The following is a 17,937-nucleotide window of genomic DNA, read 5'->3' as shown; positions in this document are numbered from 1 at the left end:
ATTATGTCTCTAATAGTTGAGGTCGGTGGCGTACTAAGGGGGGGGGGGGGGCGGCCTGCCCCGGGTGCCACTCACAAGGGGGGTGCCATGAGGGGTGACACCCTGCCGTGCGCCCGACTGTGTCACTCACTGTTTCTGTGAGCTCGATCTGCAGTGCAGATGGAGCTCACAGAAACAATGTGAAATAATACTGTTATACACACCCAATCATGCCCCCCTTCTGGACTCCAAAGGGGTTAACTTGTGCCTGGAGTCAATCTGTTACTGTCACTGATACGTGACGTGACGCCGAGGGGGGCGTGGGTGGAATGTGTCGGACGTCGGAGCTGCGCTGACGTCTATTACGCCGGCTGTCAGGACTGGTCCCAGGCATACCAGTTCAGTGAAGCGCACTGAGGAACGAGCAAGATGGTCAGGAACAACAGGGGTGAGTGGTGCACCCTGCTGGGAGAGCCATGAGGGGGATAGAGAGGAGGGAGATAAGAGAGGAGAGGGGGTGGTGGTGTGGTGTCATTGTTGTTTGAGAGACTGACATGAGGCAGACATGTGGCACAGTAATGTGGGGGGTGATGATGCAGACATGTAGCACAGTATTGGGGGGGGGGTGATGATGCAGACATGTGGCACAGTAATGTGGGAGTTGGGGTGGGGGGTGATGAGGCTGAAATGAATCATATCGACCTCATCACCCCCCCCCCAACCCTCACATTACTGTGCCACATGTCTGCATCATCACCCCCCTCCCATTACTGTGTCTCATGTCTTCATAACCCCCTCTCCCATTACTGTGCATCATGTCTTCATCACCCCCCCCCATTACTGTGTCTCATGTCTTCATCACCCCCCCATTACTGTGCATCATGTCTTCATCACCCCCCCATTACTGTGCATCATGTCTTCATCACCCCCCCATTACTGTGTCTCATGTCTTCCTCACCCCCCCCCCTCATTACTGTGCATCATGTCTTCATCACTCCCCCCATTACTGTGTCTCATGTCTTCATCACCCCCCCATTACTGTGCATCATGTCTTCATCACCCCCCCCCCCATTACTGTGCATCATGTCTTCATCACCCCCCCCATTACTGTGCATCTTGTCTTCATCACCCCCCCCATTACTGTGTCTCATGTCTTCATCACCCCCTCATTACTGTGCATCAAGTCTATATCACCCCCCCCATTACTGTGCATCATGTCTTCATCACCCCCCATTACTGTGCATCATGTCTTCATCACCCCCTCATTACTGTGCATCATGTCTTCATCACCCCCTCATTACTGTGCATCATGTCTTCATCACCCCCCCATTACTGTGTCTCATGTCTTCATCAACCCCCCCCATTACTGTGCACCATGTCTTCATCACCCCCCCCCCTCCTCATGTCTGCATCATCACTGTTTTTATGGGCTGCCTGTCCAAACTGTGGCCCTCCAAATGTTGCAAAACTACATCTCCCAGCATGCCTCCAGCATGCCTAGACAGCCATTAGCTGTCTGGGTAGGCTGGGATTTGTAGTTTTGCAACATCTGGAGGTCCATAGTTTGGACATCACTACACATTATATTTACATTATATTCATAGGATACAGTGTGTGGTATTATATTCAGAGGGTACAGTGTGTGGTATTATTATATTCAGAGGGTACAGTGTGTTGTAGTATTATATTTATATGGTACAGTGTGTGATATTATACTCAGAGGTTACAGTGTGTGATATTATACTCAGAGGTTACAGTGTGTGGTAGTATTACATTTATAGGGTACAGTGTGTAGTAGTATTATATTCAGAGGGTACAGTGTGTGGTAGTATTATGTTAAAAGGGGACCGTGTATGGTAGTGTTATATTCAGAGAGCACAGTGTGTGGCAGTATTATATTAAGAGAGAGCAGTGTCTGGCAGGATTATAATAATAATAGTTTTCACATAGAGGATCAGAATGCCCTGAAGTAGGGGGTATAATTAAGGGGGGGGGAGGGGGGTGTAAGTAGAGGGGGGGGTGCCAAACAAAGGGTCCGCCCCCGAGTGCCAAATGCTCTAGGTACGCCCCTGGTTGAGGTATACCTAAGATGAAAATTACAGGCCATTCTTATCTTTTTTTTAAGTGGGAGAACTTGCACAATTGGTGGCTGACTAAATACTTTTTGCCCCACTGCAGATCTAATCATTAGATCTGGCTTCCATTTTTAGTCATAAATTGGAATACCCATAGTTGGTCCATAGTTGGTCTGCAATGGCAGAGGGATCATCAGTAAATGCTAGATAGGTGCGCGTGAAAGCGTTATGATTAGAAGGCGAGCAGAAAAAAATGAAAGTGCAAAAATGAAAAATTCCTGTGTCCTTAAGGGATTAAAAATATGCAAATTAAGTTTTTGGAGCCCACTGGGCACTTCCCTCGACTACCAGAGCTCAGCACAGTTCGGTCCCGTCACTAGTTAGTCACTCCCCCGCTGTGTTCTGTGACCTCCCCTAACCCCTAATTCATGTAATCCCCGCTTTCCCCCTGTAATCTAGAAGCCAAGGGGAACGTCCAGTGTCCAAACCCTAATTTGCATATCTGTTAAATCTCTAGTATCTCGAAACTGGAGGGGTCAATTAACTAATGAGAGGTATGAATGGATTTAGCGTCAAAAGCCCTATACAGCCGCGCCTTTACTTTAACCCCTTAATACCCGCCGACAAATCCACTTTAAATAGATTCATTTACACTGAAATTCACAGCTCTATTTACTGCAATATTTTTCTGCTGTGTATTTAAGTGCATAAATGCTGTGGATAGTTTACTGCAGTGTTTCCCAAACAGGGGGCCCCAAGCTTCTGCAAAACTACAACTCCCAGCATTCCCAGACAGCCAAAGGATGTTAGGCCATGCAGGCAGTTGCAGTTTTGCAGCAGCTGAAGGCACCCTCGTTGGGAAACACTGGTCTTCTACATAAAATCTGCAGCATTTCACTATATGTGACTGTACTTTTAGGTGATGTTGGGCCATTTAGAGCACTATTCTGAGGTCTGTGACTTTAAAGCACTTCAGAAATGTCTTGTTTCTTTATTAGATAAGGGATTTGGCTGCAGGAGACTTCTCGGCCTGTACCCCCTACACAGACCCAGCTTTATGCTTATCACAGAATGCTTGTGTGTAACAAAGGGAGACACATACCTGATAGGCTGCGGAATGCCTTATTAATAATATATGGGAGGCCCCTTTATTCTCAGCACCGCACCTTGGACCGCTAACAGCTCTTGGCCATCGCATAACACTGTATCACAGATCTATGGGCTCGTGGATGATTAATTTTCCTTCTGGATCTGCTGCCTAAGACCATATCATGAAGCCCTGTAATGAAGCTAAGTATACACTGTATATGTGTGTGTGAGCTATACATGTACTGGGGAAGTCGCAGGATTAGAAAGACAGAGCTGATTTCTTTTAAAAAGAGCACCACTCCTGTCCTCAGGTTGTGTGTGGTATTGCAGCTCAGTGGCAACTGTTAAAGGGGCTATCCAGGATTAGAAAGACAGAGCTGATTTCTTTAAAAAAAAAAAAAAAAGAGCACCACCAATGTCCTCAGGTTGTGTGTGGTATTGCAGCTCAGTTCCATTGAAGTAAATGGAGTCAAGTTGTAATACCACACACAACCTGAGGACAGGAGTGGTGTCGTGCAACCCCTTTAAAGGGGTTATCCAGCTTTGTAAAACTGATGGCCTATTCTCCAAATAGGCTATCAATATTAAATCAGCTGGGATCTATTTCCTGAAATCCCTGTTGATCAGCTGGTTTAGGCTATGTTCACAGGCACTGTATATGCTGCAGATTTGATGTTACAGATTTCAGCTATTTAGCTATAATTATTATATTATTATTTATTGATTAAAGGGAACCTGTCATCAGCATCACCCACAATAACCTGCTGGTATAGGCTTGTAATGTGGGTGACGTTGATGACAACGGTCTTCACCATTTTCCAATTACTGATTCCATTCCTCCATTATGGCCATTTCTGTGTTTATGCAAATTACCTGGCTTGTTGCACTCGTGATGTTCCCCAACCCCGAATGCGCCGTGACATCCAACCGGCATCCTAATAGTTAATGCCCTTCTTATGCATACTGATCTTCCTCCACTGTGAAAGCTCTCTTGGGAGCAGAAAGATTTCAGTTCAGGTCTCCTGTGGCTGCGGCTTTAATAGGGTACTCCGATGGAAAATGTTTATTTTTTTATTTTTGTATATCAACTTGTGCCAGAAAGTTAAACAGATTTGTAAATTACTTCTATTAACCCCTTAAGGACACAGGGTTTTTCAGTTTTTGCATTTTCGATCTTTCCTCCTTACCTTTTAAAAATCATAACCTGTTCAATTTTCCCCCTAAAAATCCATATTATTGCTTATTTTTTGCGTCACCAATTCTACTTTGCAGTGACATTAGTCATTTTACCCAAAAATCCACGGCAAAATGGAAAAAAATAATAATTGTGCGACAAAATCGAAGAAAAAATGCCATTTTGTAAATTTGTTTTGTTTCTATGCAGTGCATATTTCGGTAAAAATGACACTTTATCATTATTCTGTAGGTCCATACGGTTAAAATGATACCCTACTTATATAGGTTTAATTTTGTCGTACTTCTGAAAAAAATCAAAACTACATGCAGGAAAATGAATATGTTTAAAAATGTCATCTTCTGACCCCTATAACTTTTTTATTTTTCCATGTACAGGGCGGTATGAGGGCTCATTTCTTGCGCCGTGATGTGAAGTTTTATCAGTACGATTTTTTGTGCGTACGCCATTGACCGTGCAGTTTAATTAACGATATATTTTTATAGGTCGGACATTTCCGCACGCGGCGATACCACATATGTTTATTTTTATTTACACTGTTATTTTTTTTATGGAAAAAGGGGGTGATGCAAACTTTTATTAGGGGTTAAATGATCTTTATTAACACTTTTTTTAAACTTTTTTTTGCAGTGTTATAGTCACATAGGGACCTATAACACTGCACACACTGATCTCTTACACAGATCACTGGCATGTATTAACACGCCTGTGATCAGTGTTATCGGCGCTTGACTGCTCCTGGCTGGATCTCAGGCACGGAGCAGTCATTCGCCGATTGGACACCGAGGAGGCAGGTAAGGTCCCTCCCGGTGTCCTGTAAGCTGTTCGGGATGCCACGATTTCACCGCGGCGATCCCGAACAGCCCGACTGAGCAGCCGAGATACTTTCCCTTCAGACGCGGCGGTCAGCTTTGATCGCCGCGTCTGAAGGGTTAATACAGGGCATCACCGCGATCGGTGATGTCCTGTATTAGCCGCGGGTCCCAGCCGTTGATGGCCGCCGGGACCGACCCCATATCGCGGGAGACGGCGGAGGACGTAAATATACGTCCTTTGTCGTTAAGGGGTTAAATCCTTCCAATACCTTCCTTATACGCTGCTGAATGCTCCACAGGAAGTTCTTTTCTTTTTGAATTTCCTTTCTGTCTGACCACAGTGCTCTCTGCTGATACCTCTGTCCATGTCAGGAACTGTCCAGAGCAGGAGAGGTTTGCTATGGGAATCACTATGGGAGCACTTTGTTCAGACAAAAAATGTGGAGCATACAGCAGCTGATAAGTACTGGAAGGGTTAAGATTTTTAATAGATGTAATTCACAAATCTGTTTTAATTTCTGGAACTAGTTGATAAAAAAAAAATGTTTCCACCAGAGTACCCCTTTAAAGTAGCGCTGCTTGCCACTTCCCAGGGTACCTTGGAAGTGGCCATGCGCAATAGTCGCAGTGAAGGAGACCGAAAGTCAAATTTCTTGAGAAGGCATAGATTCTTCCAGCGGTGACAGACGATCACCAGATCAGTGGGTAGACTATTTCAAGACGGGTTTCTGTTAAGGAAGATGTTGTGTTTGTGTTTAGTGGCAGAATATAGAATCTACAAAGCTCATGTTTAGCCAAGTATCTGTGGAGATCTAACAGTTTGGTTCCTTTATTAGTGACGCCATAAGGGAGAGTGAGTAGTCTTAGTGAGGGTTTATGATGAGGGTAGTAGTCCCTCATATATGTCATGTGGCTTCAGTGGTGCAACCCTGTGTTCCTCTGTAGATCCCAACAGACACATTTCTTAATTAAGCTGTTCCTATTACGCCAAGCCCAGGAAAAAGACTCCTATGATCGGGGTTTCCAAAAACTACTGTAAACTTTACTCCTAAGACAGATGAGTACAATACTTTGGAATGCAGGAATGTTGTATGGTTCTTGGGCATTCAACTTTCAGGAGAAGAAATATTTTGTCACTAGTCGCTGTCCCTTTAGAATGTAGATTTGTTGTCACTAGTCAATGTCCCTTAGGCCAAAAAATGCTGCGGCCAGATGTTAGCTGTAAATCAATGAGAAATTGCAAAATTCTTATTCCACTTGGCGTTTTTCACTTTGGCGTTTTTCTAAATCCTTTTGGCATTTTTTTCACTCTTTTTTTGCGTTTTTGAAATCTTTGGTAATCACAGCATGTTGAGGCACTGGCGTTTTTTTTGTCAAAATCGTGGCATTTTTCTCCCATAGAAGTCTATAAGTCTAAGTTTATAAGAACGATATGTGGGTTTTTATTATTTTTTTGGACTTTAGCGATCCGAAAAGTGATGGAAATACCTTTTTTAATAAAATTTCGTAGGGTACCATTAAAAAATAAAAATAAAAAAGATACAGTAGTGAAGGAAAAAATTGTATCTAATGAAATCTTTTTATGACAACATTTTTATAAATTTTTAAACAGGGATCAATTTATGTGTTAGCGGTCGGGGACCTAAAAATGTGGCCGACAATAATAAAAATGTAGTGTGTGTTTTTCTCTTTATTTCCTTTCTTTTTTGTTGGTAGTACTACTACTCCCAGCATGGAACAGACTGTTCCATGATGGGAGTAATAGTACCTGTAGTAATAGACATATCGCCCCGGGTCTCAGTCCTGACACCCGATGCGATAGTCCATGATGGGAGTAGTAGTACCTGTACTAATTGACAGATCGCCCATTGCGATCCTCCTGTATAATGTATAGATGCGGTCAGACGCTCTTCTATGGTCCCCTGCCCTGACGTATATATACACATATTCATATTTCCCGCAGAGCTGTGATTGGCCAGATGGTTCCAGCCAATCACAGCTCTCTGTGAGAAATCGGAATTTGTATATATACGGCAGTGCAGGTGACCATAGAAGAGTGGCCGGCCTCGTCTATACATTATACAGGGGGATCACAGCAGGTGTCAGTAGTGATACCCGCTGTGATCTTTCCTTAACTGCAGGTACTACTACTCCCAACATGGAGCACACTCTGCTCAATGCTGGGAGCTGTAGTACCTGCATTAATAAACAGATCGCATCATCTGTCAGAAGTTACACTCGCTGCGATCTGTCTATTAATGCAGATACTACAGCTCCCAGCATGGAGCAGAGTGTGCTCCATGTTGGGAGAAGTAGTGCCTGCAGTTAAGGACACATCACAGTCGATGTCACTACTGACAGCCGCTGTGATCGTCCTGTCTATAGCAGAGATGGAACGACTGTATACAGCGCTCGCATCTCTGCTCTGTACTCCGGCCACTCACACATTGATATTTCCCTCAGAGATGTGATTGGCTGCAACCATCCGACCAATCACCACTCTGGGTGGGAAATATGAATGAGCAATGTTCTATTTACATCACTGGCCGGAGTATAGTGCAGAGATGTGAGCGCTGTATACAGGTGCATCTCTGCTATATAATGGACGATCGCATCGGGTGTCAGGGCTGAGACCTGGGGCGATATGTCTATTACTACAGGTACTACTACTCCCATCATGGAACAGTCTGTTCCATGCTGGGAGTAGTAGTACTACCTAAAAAATGTAAAAAAAAATAAAATAGAGAGAGAAAAGTGAAACACACACACTTTATTAAAAAATAATAAAAATGTTAGAAAATATATACATGCCAACAAAGGGTATATAATAAAGTATTGAGATGAACTTTTGTTATTGACCAAATAATTATTTTCCACCATCATTTGAAAATAAATTCTTTAAAAATCAGACAATGTGATTTTATGGATTTTTTTTCTCATTCTGTCTCTCATAGGTATACCTACAATGAAAATTACAGGCCTCTCATCTTTTTAAGTGGGAGAACTTGCACAATTGGTGGCTGACTAAATACTTTTTGCCCCACTATATGCATGGTCACGCCCCCTCCCATAGACTTAGGGCGGGGCGTGACATCACACGGGGGTGGAATCGTGACGTCACGATAATCTGGCCCCGTGGTCGTCACGCTTCACACTTGGAGCCTCCAGCGCTGCGGATAGCTCACAAAGATGGGTGCGGAATGACAGATTGTGGGGGTCCCCAGCGGCGGGACCCCCGCTATCAGACATCTTATCCCCTATCCTTTGGATAGGAGATAAGATGCATTAGGGCCAGAGTAACCCTTTAAGCTGGTTATTCACCCAATAATGTTGAGAGAGATATAGGAAATGGTTCACAATGCCCATGGGGAAGGGGCCAACATGAGCTTGCAGGAACCTGCTATGTCACATGAGATGTGCATCACAGAATTCTACTTTTAATAGTGCACTTATTAATAGACAGCAGTGGCACTAACCACAAACAGCTTGGTGTGTTATTCTCCTCCTGCAGATACAAGTAACCGTCTGCACAGTGAACAATGAAAGTTAATCTGCAGTTTTCACAAAAACACATTTGTGTACTAAAAAAAATGTACTAAGACCACCTCCAAAATGCCACCATATACCAATTAATAATCTACTTTTTTTTTCTCACCGGTGAGTTTGTTCCTTATTTTTTGTTGTTCTGTCTTTACTGTAAGGGATAATAACTTAACATGCTCTGATTTCCTGGTCAGTCTGTCCTAGTGCAGTCACAAGACGCAGTGTCCCAGTACAGAGTCCTGCTACAAGGAACAGGTTGGTTGTCAAATAACTGCAGTGTAATTACTTTTGCATTGCATTGTGTATTCCTATGCATGACTAAAATCGATAATACAGTAAAACATGGTATTATGCTATGACTTACTGGTAAATATGTGTTTGCTATACATCATACACATACAGAAGGACGTAACTGATGAATAACTGGGGCTTAGCGTGAAAGTTGGAGGCCTTCTATGCGCCAAACCTCCCAATCAGTCCAACATCCAAGAATGATACACACTCACAAAGAAAGGCTTAGGTTGCCAAAATTCTTAATTTATTGTTTCAGACTTGATATAGTGGCAGTTTACAAAATACAAATTCAGATGAGATTGCAGTTAATCTTTAATCTTCGGACGCCAAAACCAGCTGTCCACAGATAGAATAACTGGTGCTTTGTCATGCTTACAATGTTTCAGAGGCTATCACCCCTGTGTTAAAGGGGTACTTCGATGGAAAACTATTTTTTTTAAACCCTTTAAGGACTGGGCGTTTTTCTGCTTTTGCACTTTCATCACGTTATTCTGCTTTTGCAACGTCACGCCCCTCCCATAGACTTGCATTAAGTGGGCATAGTCTTGACATCAAAGAGGGGCATGGCCCACCCCCGCAGCCCGAAAACAGCATTCGAAACATTTAGTTCCGGACACTGGCCAGTGAAGTCCCCTTTAAAGGGGTACTCCGGTGTAAACCTTTTTTTTTATTATTCAACTGGTGCCAGAAAGTTAAACAGATTTGTAAATTACTTCTATTAACAAATCTTAATCCTTCTAGTACTTATTAGCTGCGGAATACTACAGAGGAAATTCTTTTCTTTTTGGAACACAGAGCTCTCTGCTGACATCACGACCACATTGCTCTCTGCTGACATCTCTGTCCATTTTAGGAACTGTCCAGAGTAGAAGAAAATCCCCATAGAAAACATATGCTGCTTTGGACAGTTCCTAAAATGGACATAGATGTCAGCAGAGAGCCCTGTGCTTGTGATGTCAGCAGAGAGCTCTGTGTTCCAAACAGAAAATAATTTCCTCTGTAGTTTCAGCAGATAATAAGTACTAGAAGGATTAAGACTTTTTAAGTAATTTACAAATCTGTTTAACTTTCTGGCACCAGTTGATTTAAAAAAAAGTTAAGGAAGAAGTAGTGTCCAGCTCCTTGGCTAATTGCTTGTTATTAAAGGGTACCTCTCATCAAAAAAAAACTTTTGATATATTATAGATTAATGTATGCAGAATAACTTTACAATTGCATGTTATTAAAAAAAATGCTTCTTTCTATTTAATTTTCCACTTTGAAGAAATGACCACTAGGGGTCTCCCTACCAGTCCTGGCAGCAAGCATTTCAGACTCATGCTGGAGTCCTAAACACTACGAGCTGCCAGTCTGCTTTGTTCACAAAGGAGAACACTCAGAGCTGCCAGCCTGCTTTGTTCACAGCCTGTTTGGCTGTGAACAAAGCAGGCTGGCAGCTCTGAGTGTTTAGGACTCCAGCATATAGGACTGAGGGAATAATTAGAATCTTCCGGTAATTTTATTATATAAAATTTATGTAAACATGGTAAATGTAACGCAATTGTGCAAGACTTACACACCAGGAAAAAGTGCAGAAAAAGCTTTAACATATACACCAACATTGATAAATGTCCCCCCATGAGTGAAGTCTCTTGGTCGCCTAGTTTTCTGCAATCTGACCTGGGAGGTTATTCAGGACAAGTACGTACACTGCAGGCTAGAGGAGGAAATGGACCATGGGAATGTCCAAATGCCCAGGCACATTTACTACACTTTACTAAAGGGGTGCCTCCTCATTCCAGCTATAGAACTATTATTATTATAAGTAACTGTGCCAAGTTCATCCAGTAAAATAGTGTTACATTTTTTCCCATTTCTGTGTCTGGCGGACTTTCTTCACTTTGAACATCAAGGGAACCCCACTTTCCTGGCTCCAGACATATTGTTTAGGGTGTGCCCCAGGGGAAAATACTACAAACATCTGCACATTCCCTTACGTTGAGCTGATTTTGAGAAGTGTAAAACATTCATTGGAGGCACGTTTTCCACAGTGACAACTAAGCCTGGGTTAACGTATATGAGACGTCCGGCACCAGAGGGAAACTGATGCTAGAACTGATCCGATTCATTTGAATGGGACAGTTCACAATCATGCAGTGTCTCAATTTTGACACCGGATGCACCTGACAGCACCAGACAGGGGAACGCAGATTTCTGCGTTCCCCTGTCCGCCATCCAGAAACAATGGGTGCCGGATGCCATACAGCTGATGACAACTTGTCATCAGTTGTGGCATAATTTGCGTCCAGATCTAGTTCACCTATGCCGGACATATGTGAACCCAGCCTAAACTGGTGACCTTTACTACACTACTACTCCTATCATCCCTATACTACCCACTGGACCTCTAGTCAGTGCACAAAGCTGCAGTGCAAAGCATGGGAGAGGTACAACAGCCAAAGCCAGGGGTATAACTATATAAGGTTCAGAGGTAGCAGTCACATTGGGGCCCTGGTGCCTAAGGGGGCCCAAAGGCACTTCTGTCCAGTAAGAAAAACACCAGCTTCATAAATGGCACATGGGGCCCTGTTGAAGATTTTGCATTAGGGCCCAGAAGCTACAGGTTACGCCTCTGGCCAGAGCCACTGACAGGAGGTGCATTTCACATTTTTACGCCAAGGCAGGTCACAGATATGGCCAGTGATTGGCTGAGCCAGTATTTTTCTGGATGTTAAAATAAAAGCAGGAGGCACAGCTTACCCAGGACTGGGCACCACTGTAATACATGTAGTGGGAAACGGGGAAGGTGAGTATAACTTTTCTTTCATTTTTTTTTTGCCAATTTGACCCTTTACACTCAATATTTGATGGGTCCAGACAACCTCTTTAATGTTATACAGTAGCTGATTGGTACAGTGAAATCTCCCTTAGTGGACACCTCCCAATAGGGGACACCTCCAAATAGCGGACAGTTTTTAATTCCCCGGCAGAGTCCCATAGGACTTAATGTATTTGCACCCTCCGAATAGGGGACATTCCCAATAGCAGTCATGAACACATCCAAAAGGGGACAAAAGGGGCCAAAACACTCCCAATAGGGACCAAAACACTCCCAATAGGGGACAACCAGGCTTATGTGCCTCCCTACTTTGTACACAGGGCCGCCATCAGATGGGGTACAGCCAATACCCCAGTAAGTTGCTCAGGTTCCCAGGGGGCCCTGACCCCTTCTGAACCCCCCTGTAGCAGCCCCATAACACCCCTTGTGCCAAATCATCTCCCTCCCCCAATGATTTGGAATGGGGAAATGATTTGGCATGAATTACTTTTCCTAATGAATTATATTGTTGAGATATTTTTCAAAGCCTTATTACGGTGCAAAAATATTTATATATATTTAGATTTTTATTATGTTATGTAGGTAATTACACTCTGGAGTGAGTACAGTATAGTATTCGGTCATTTAGAAAGATGTTTAAGCCTTTTATCCCCAATAGGGGACATCTCCCAAAAGTGGGCACTTTTTTATTCCCCGTGAGTGTCCGCTATTGGGAGATTCTACATTATATACTTTATCATCTATAAATAGAACTGGAAAGTCTATCGCTCCCCATTACTATTTCCATTTACACATTTTATGGTGACATGACATATTCTTTGTTATTATCTATACATTGTATTTTTTTTAACTCCAAGTGGCCACAATTATTTTTGTCCATGTTTCTGACAAAATGACATTATATGTTGTTTCTGTAAAGTGATTTACATCTAAGACCCGAACAGAACTCCATATTTCCTTCCCGTCTCAGTTCAGTCTGGCAGTAAATATGCTCTATATTGGTCTTAAGGAAGTTCATTCACTCTTTCAGTTCCTTTTTACTGGTTATATACAAGTGTGTTTGTTCTACTTTCATTGAGATGCAAAATAGCTCACCTTCCTATGTACTATTTTATGACGACCACAGGTATTGCAGACATGAGGGACATGTCATACCGCCATCGTATCACTTCCATGAATTAGATAATGCTCAGCTCCTGAACTTCCTCTTCATATACTTTTATGTGTGCTGAAGTAACATAATAAAGTCAGGTTAGTGCAAAAGAAACTAACATTCAGTTTTTATTCATAATTCATAAGTATTTAAAGGGGTACTCCTCCCCTAGACATCTTATCCCCTATTCAAAGGATAGGGATAAGGTGTCTGATCGCGGGAGACCCGCCCCTGGGGACCCCCTCACTGCTGCACCCAGTGTTTGTTTAGAGCGTCGGGTCCAGTGCCGGAGGCTCATAGACTTGCATTGAGGGGGCATGGCTGTGTCGTCATGAGCGGGGTGTGGCCGTGATGTTACGAGCCTCCGCCCGGCATCACCAGGCATGGAGCGAAGTTCGCTCCGTGCACCAGATATCTGGAGTGCCGCAGCCGAGAACCATGTTGGATTTCAACGTGCACAAGTCCTGAGGAAGGGTGAAAGAACACGTAGAGCGCACACCTACTAGTGAACTTTTTGAACCCCCCATACTGATCTGATGTCTACTATTTTGTGACCCCCTGCAATTGTGAGGTCGTATATCATTAGTATCATTATTTAACTGTGACTGGCTTCTACTTGGCAGGAGTTGGATGGGACAGGATAGGATAGTTACATAGGACTGCATACTAAACAGCCAGTTTATTGGGGAGAGCTGTACACACAGTATTGGAGTTTTAGCGCCGAGGAGGGTGGGATCCATGGCCCCCACCCCATGTGGAGTTTTTTGCCTTTTATGGGCATATTTTAATTGATTTTAGAGGATTTTCCGTGTATTGTGTATTATGTGTAACTAATAAAGTATTGTATTATTTATTATTTGGTGTGCGCCATCTTGGAGTGTTTTTTTTTCTTCTTTATTTTTAGAATTGTGGATTTCAACGTGCTTGATCCTTCCGTTTTCAGTAGGATTAGTCTCCTTCAGACATGTCTGGCAGTGGTTTTCTTCTTTTTACCTAATAGGAAACGTATACTCTGCTAAGCCGAGCATGTGTGGGTTGGTGGGGAGTGATAGCTAATGGCAGACAGCTATCTAAAACATCTGGCCAGCTTTAGGCCTAGGTCAGTCCTTTCACACTCTCAGCCCCGTACTGTACTTACACCTAACTGATGCCATGGCAGTGTTTCAGTACTGTGCAAAACTTTTAAGCAGGTGTGAAACCAATTCCACAAAGTAAGAATGCTTTCAAAAATTGAGGTCTTGATAGTTTTGTCATGTCTGTAGTGGTCTGTGTTCACACACAGCTATTGCATTGCTTGTGTGTGAACAGTTTTATCTTCCCTGGTTAGGGAAGAGTTAAATGTCTCTGGCTGCGTCAGCCCAGGCTCTGTTAGCCAATAGCTTTTTGGGTGTGCCTATTTTATGTCAGCCCAGGCTAGTTGCTGGTTATTGAGATCTTGACCTCCTGATGTCTTGCTGCTAACTTGCTACTGCCATGTGGCTAATGGAAGCTGGGTGAAACACTCTTTGTTTGAGCTTTTATATCTACTATATCTGTTTTAGCATGCATTTTGTAGTTTCAGGTTTTAGCCATGTTCTGGCATGCTGTTAGTAGATTGTAAACTGTGTTTAGTCGGTTTTAGGATTTGTATATCCTTTCTGTTATATGTCTGTTCACACTGTATATTCTCATGTATCGGTTTATGTGAAGTTCTGTGTTTTATATTTCTGTTTTCCTGCTGGGCCAGCATCCTGACCACATTGTGGTGTGTGTGCCACTCATCAGCAGTCTATTTGGATTTATTATAAATGGTTATTCCTATAGTGGACTGTCCAGTTTGTGTGTCCAGTGTGAACAGTGCCCTATATTTATATTCTTTGGAGTCTGCTTAGACTCATCTGATTTCTGTCTTGTTCAGTGTGAACAGTGTTCTATATTATATCCTGTGTATCTAGATATCCCTGTTACCTGTCCATGGGGAATCCGAGGAATTGAGTATTAGTACAAGATATCTCCGTGCTCCAAGGTGGACTCTGGGAGATTACGTTCTAGTATCAAGACATTCCTGTTTCTACTGGAGGCATCTGGGGGAAAGCGATAATTCCTTTTTAGCTTTAGATCCCTGTTCCTGGTCCATGGACTTGGAGTCTATTGGGCGTTCTGGGGGATTATGCTATATTCCTGTCTGTTCTTGAAGTCTGTTGACTAAGCCGCTTTCCTGTCTGGTGTTTTGAACTCTATTTGTTAGTAGTTCTTGTATTCTGATCTCTTGAGTTTTGTACATGTCTACTTATCTATAGTGACCTCTGTTCATGACCACAGATCTATAGAGTTCTCTGTTCATGTCTGACGATCTGATGATCATGTCCGCTGATGGTGTCCTATGTGCTGCTCACTGATCTGTGTCCTCTGAACTTATATACTATAGAGTTGTATTTTCCTGTTAGTTTTCTGGTTGGTGACTGACTATTTATTAGTATGTGTTTTTATTAGGCCCCAGCACTTTAGTTCAGGGAGGGACCGGTGCCCAGTTGTCGACTCACCATTTAGGGTGAGTGGGCAAATAGGCAGAGAGAGCTGTTTTAGGGTCAGTTTAGGGCTTACTCTCCCTGTCCCCCGGTCAGTCCCTAACAAGTTTGTTTTTTATTAATTAATAAAATACAAAGTGAATGAACAGAAGAGAAATGGAAATCAAGTCAATATTTTATAATGGCCTTCATTTATTAAAGGGGTATAAGGGTACGTTCACACGAGCGGATCCCCAGTGCGTATTACGCTGCAGATCCGCTGAAGGACCTCTGTATGCTGCCTTTACAGGTGCCTGCTTGGAGCGGCAATACTCCTCTACAAGCAGACACACTAAAGCGATGTGTGAGTTGCTGCGTGTGCGCGGTGTACTCGTACACATCGCAGCCGCTCCCCCTGCTCTAGGAGCTAGGCTGATAGCTGCCGCGATGTGCGAGTATACTGCACATGTGCACAGCAACTCGCACATCGCAGTGTGTCTGCTCGTAGCAGTGTATTGCCACTCTGAGCAGGCACCTGTTAAAGCAGCATTCAGCAGTCCTTCAGCGGTGGATCCGCAGCATAATACGCTCTGGGGATCTGCTCATGTGAACGGACCCTTAGGGGGACATCACTGGGGCTGGTGATTGCCTGAGAGGGCTATCACTGCTGAGACCACTTCATCTTGGAAGGTGGGGTTCAGAGGTAAGAGTGTCCTTGTGTGAATGCCGCTCCTTTCACTTCCAAGGGCAACCCCTCTCAGTCACATTGAATTGGGCAGCATTCATGCTGGAGCACTGCAGATCCATTAAAAAAAGGGACCTCTATTCTTAAATGGGCACTGTCATATCCAGAACATAATCTGGCTGCAGCATCATCTTTGTCCAAGCTGAAGTACAGGCTGGAACAAATTCTATGAAGAGAGTGGGGCTAGCACTCTTCTGTGCTCCCCTGTCTTGTCAGACTGCAGCATGAAAACAGAGAGGAGAGGGTTACAGAGCAGCCTTAAGTCATTGGATAAAGAGATCCAGCACAGCACAGCACAGCAGACTCAGGAAGTAATACAGTGTGAGGGACAGCATGACAAAGCAAGTGAACAACAGATAGATGGTATTTGTGAGACAAATATAGGTGGTAGACTAAAAAAATTTTAGGTATGTGATCAGGATTAGGTACTTAATCATATATAACATTTATTTTCTTTTTTGTGGGATATGACAGGTAATCTTTAAGATCGCTGGGCAACCTGGAAGTCAGACTCCAGTGATCATACATTTATCATCTAAGCTTTGAATTGTAATCCCTTTAGTATGTTATTGGTTATTGGCATTTTTAGAATGAGAGGTGTTGTTTTGTTTTTTTTTATAAAGAAAACATGCTTTATGCATAGTATTTTTTTCTAGTGTTTTCTCATAGGCTTAAAAAATGCAGAAATATTAAAAAAAAAACTGTACTAAATGTTAATAAGTAAGAAAACACCAAAAACTGAAGCATAATTTAAACTCTTGAAATGCATGTTCGTTTTATTTTTTATTTTTTTTACAAGCTTTTTAAAATGCTAAAACGTCATCTTTCCATTGTAGCTTGCTTTGATGTATACATGGTGCAACATTCAAGTCATCGCTTGTCTGACCATGGGAAGATCTTCTGGGCATCTAACATTTGGGACATTTATAAGTAATGCCAAATTGCTAAGAGTTCCAGCCTATCCGACTGGTGGAGCGTATGAATACATAGCTCCATTTTTTCCAGTATAGTGAGCAATACAACCACAGGGGTGGGAAGTTTTGGAGATGTCAACTACTGTCGACAAAATCAGTTGCTTAGCGATGACCCATATGTTTCTGGACCATTGCCTTGTAAACTCATCTGGTAACTAATGCGTCATCCATAATTTCATGTAGGAAATAACCATTCATCTGCACGTATTGACTACACCATCAAAAATATATAGTAACATGCTTTTATGGTAAATGCCAGACTACAGATACCATCACATATTTGTTATTATACAGTATTTTTATGATATTACTGGAGTATGTGATTTTATGATTACATGTCATGTAGACTGTGTTTGGAACACGGAGCGGAGGTAGACGGCAGGTTGCTTGGCATCATTTCCTTCTTGCCTGTGCCATGCAGCGACTCTTCTACAGGAAACAGCTAGTATTATCTGAACAGGAAAGATGAACTGCTGGAGGACAGCATGGGGCACAGACTGTTAAAGGAGCCTCTCTAAAATACTTCCTGACAGGAAGTCCCCCAGCATTCATGGTTATGCCTGATTTACGATGCATATACTGAAAATGTTCGCTATATTCGGAAAATAAAAGTTCTGCTACAACTGAGATGATAACTGTGAAATAATAACAATGACTCAAGTCTACAAAGTCACTTCCCACTATCATTCTAATGTGTCATAAACTGTAAAATGGATAAAAAAATTGTGCTTAAATGGGCACTGTCACCAACTTTATTTTTTGATATGTTGT

At 42.8% G+C, this 17,937-nt stretch overlaps 1 protein-coding gene across 5 annotated transcripts in view; it reads left to right on the top strand.

The window, feature by feature from the left end:
• The window catches only part of FLT3 (fms related receptor tyrosine kinase 3), a 142,254-nt gene that overhangs the window by 29,774 nt on the left and 94,543 nt on the right, over nt 1-17,937 (top strand). Inside the window, exons 1-2 of one of the 5 annotated variants that reach the window (XM_056561825.1) lie at nt 3,210-3,335; nt 8,891-8,951. The exons of 3 other annotated variants lie outside the window; for them this stretch is intronic. The gene's annotated coding sequence lies outside the window, so the exon portion shown is untranslated. Of the gene's footprint in view, nt 1-3,209; nt 3,336-7,915; nt 8,952-17,937 lie in introns of those variants that run through there. One more of the 5 variants, XM_056561824.1, reaches the window with a different exon arrangement.

The sequence above is a fragment of the Hyla sarda genome, chromosome 2, assembly GCF_029499605.1.
Source record: "Hyla sarda isolate aHylSar1 chromosome 2, aHylSar1.hap1, whole genome shotgun sequence".
Taxonomy (NCBI): domain Eukaryota; kingdom Metazoa; phylum Chordata; class Amphibia; order Anura; family Hylidae; genus Hyla; species Hyla sarda.
This window is presented reverse-complemented; position numbering and strand designations above follow the sequence as displayed.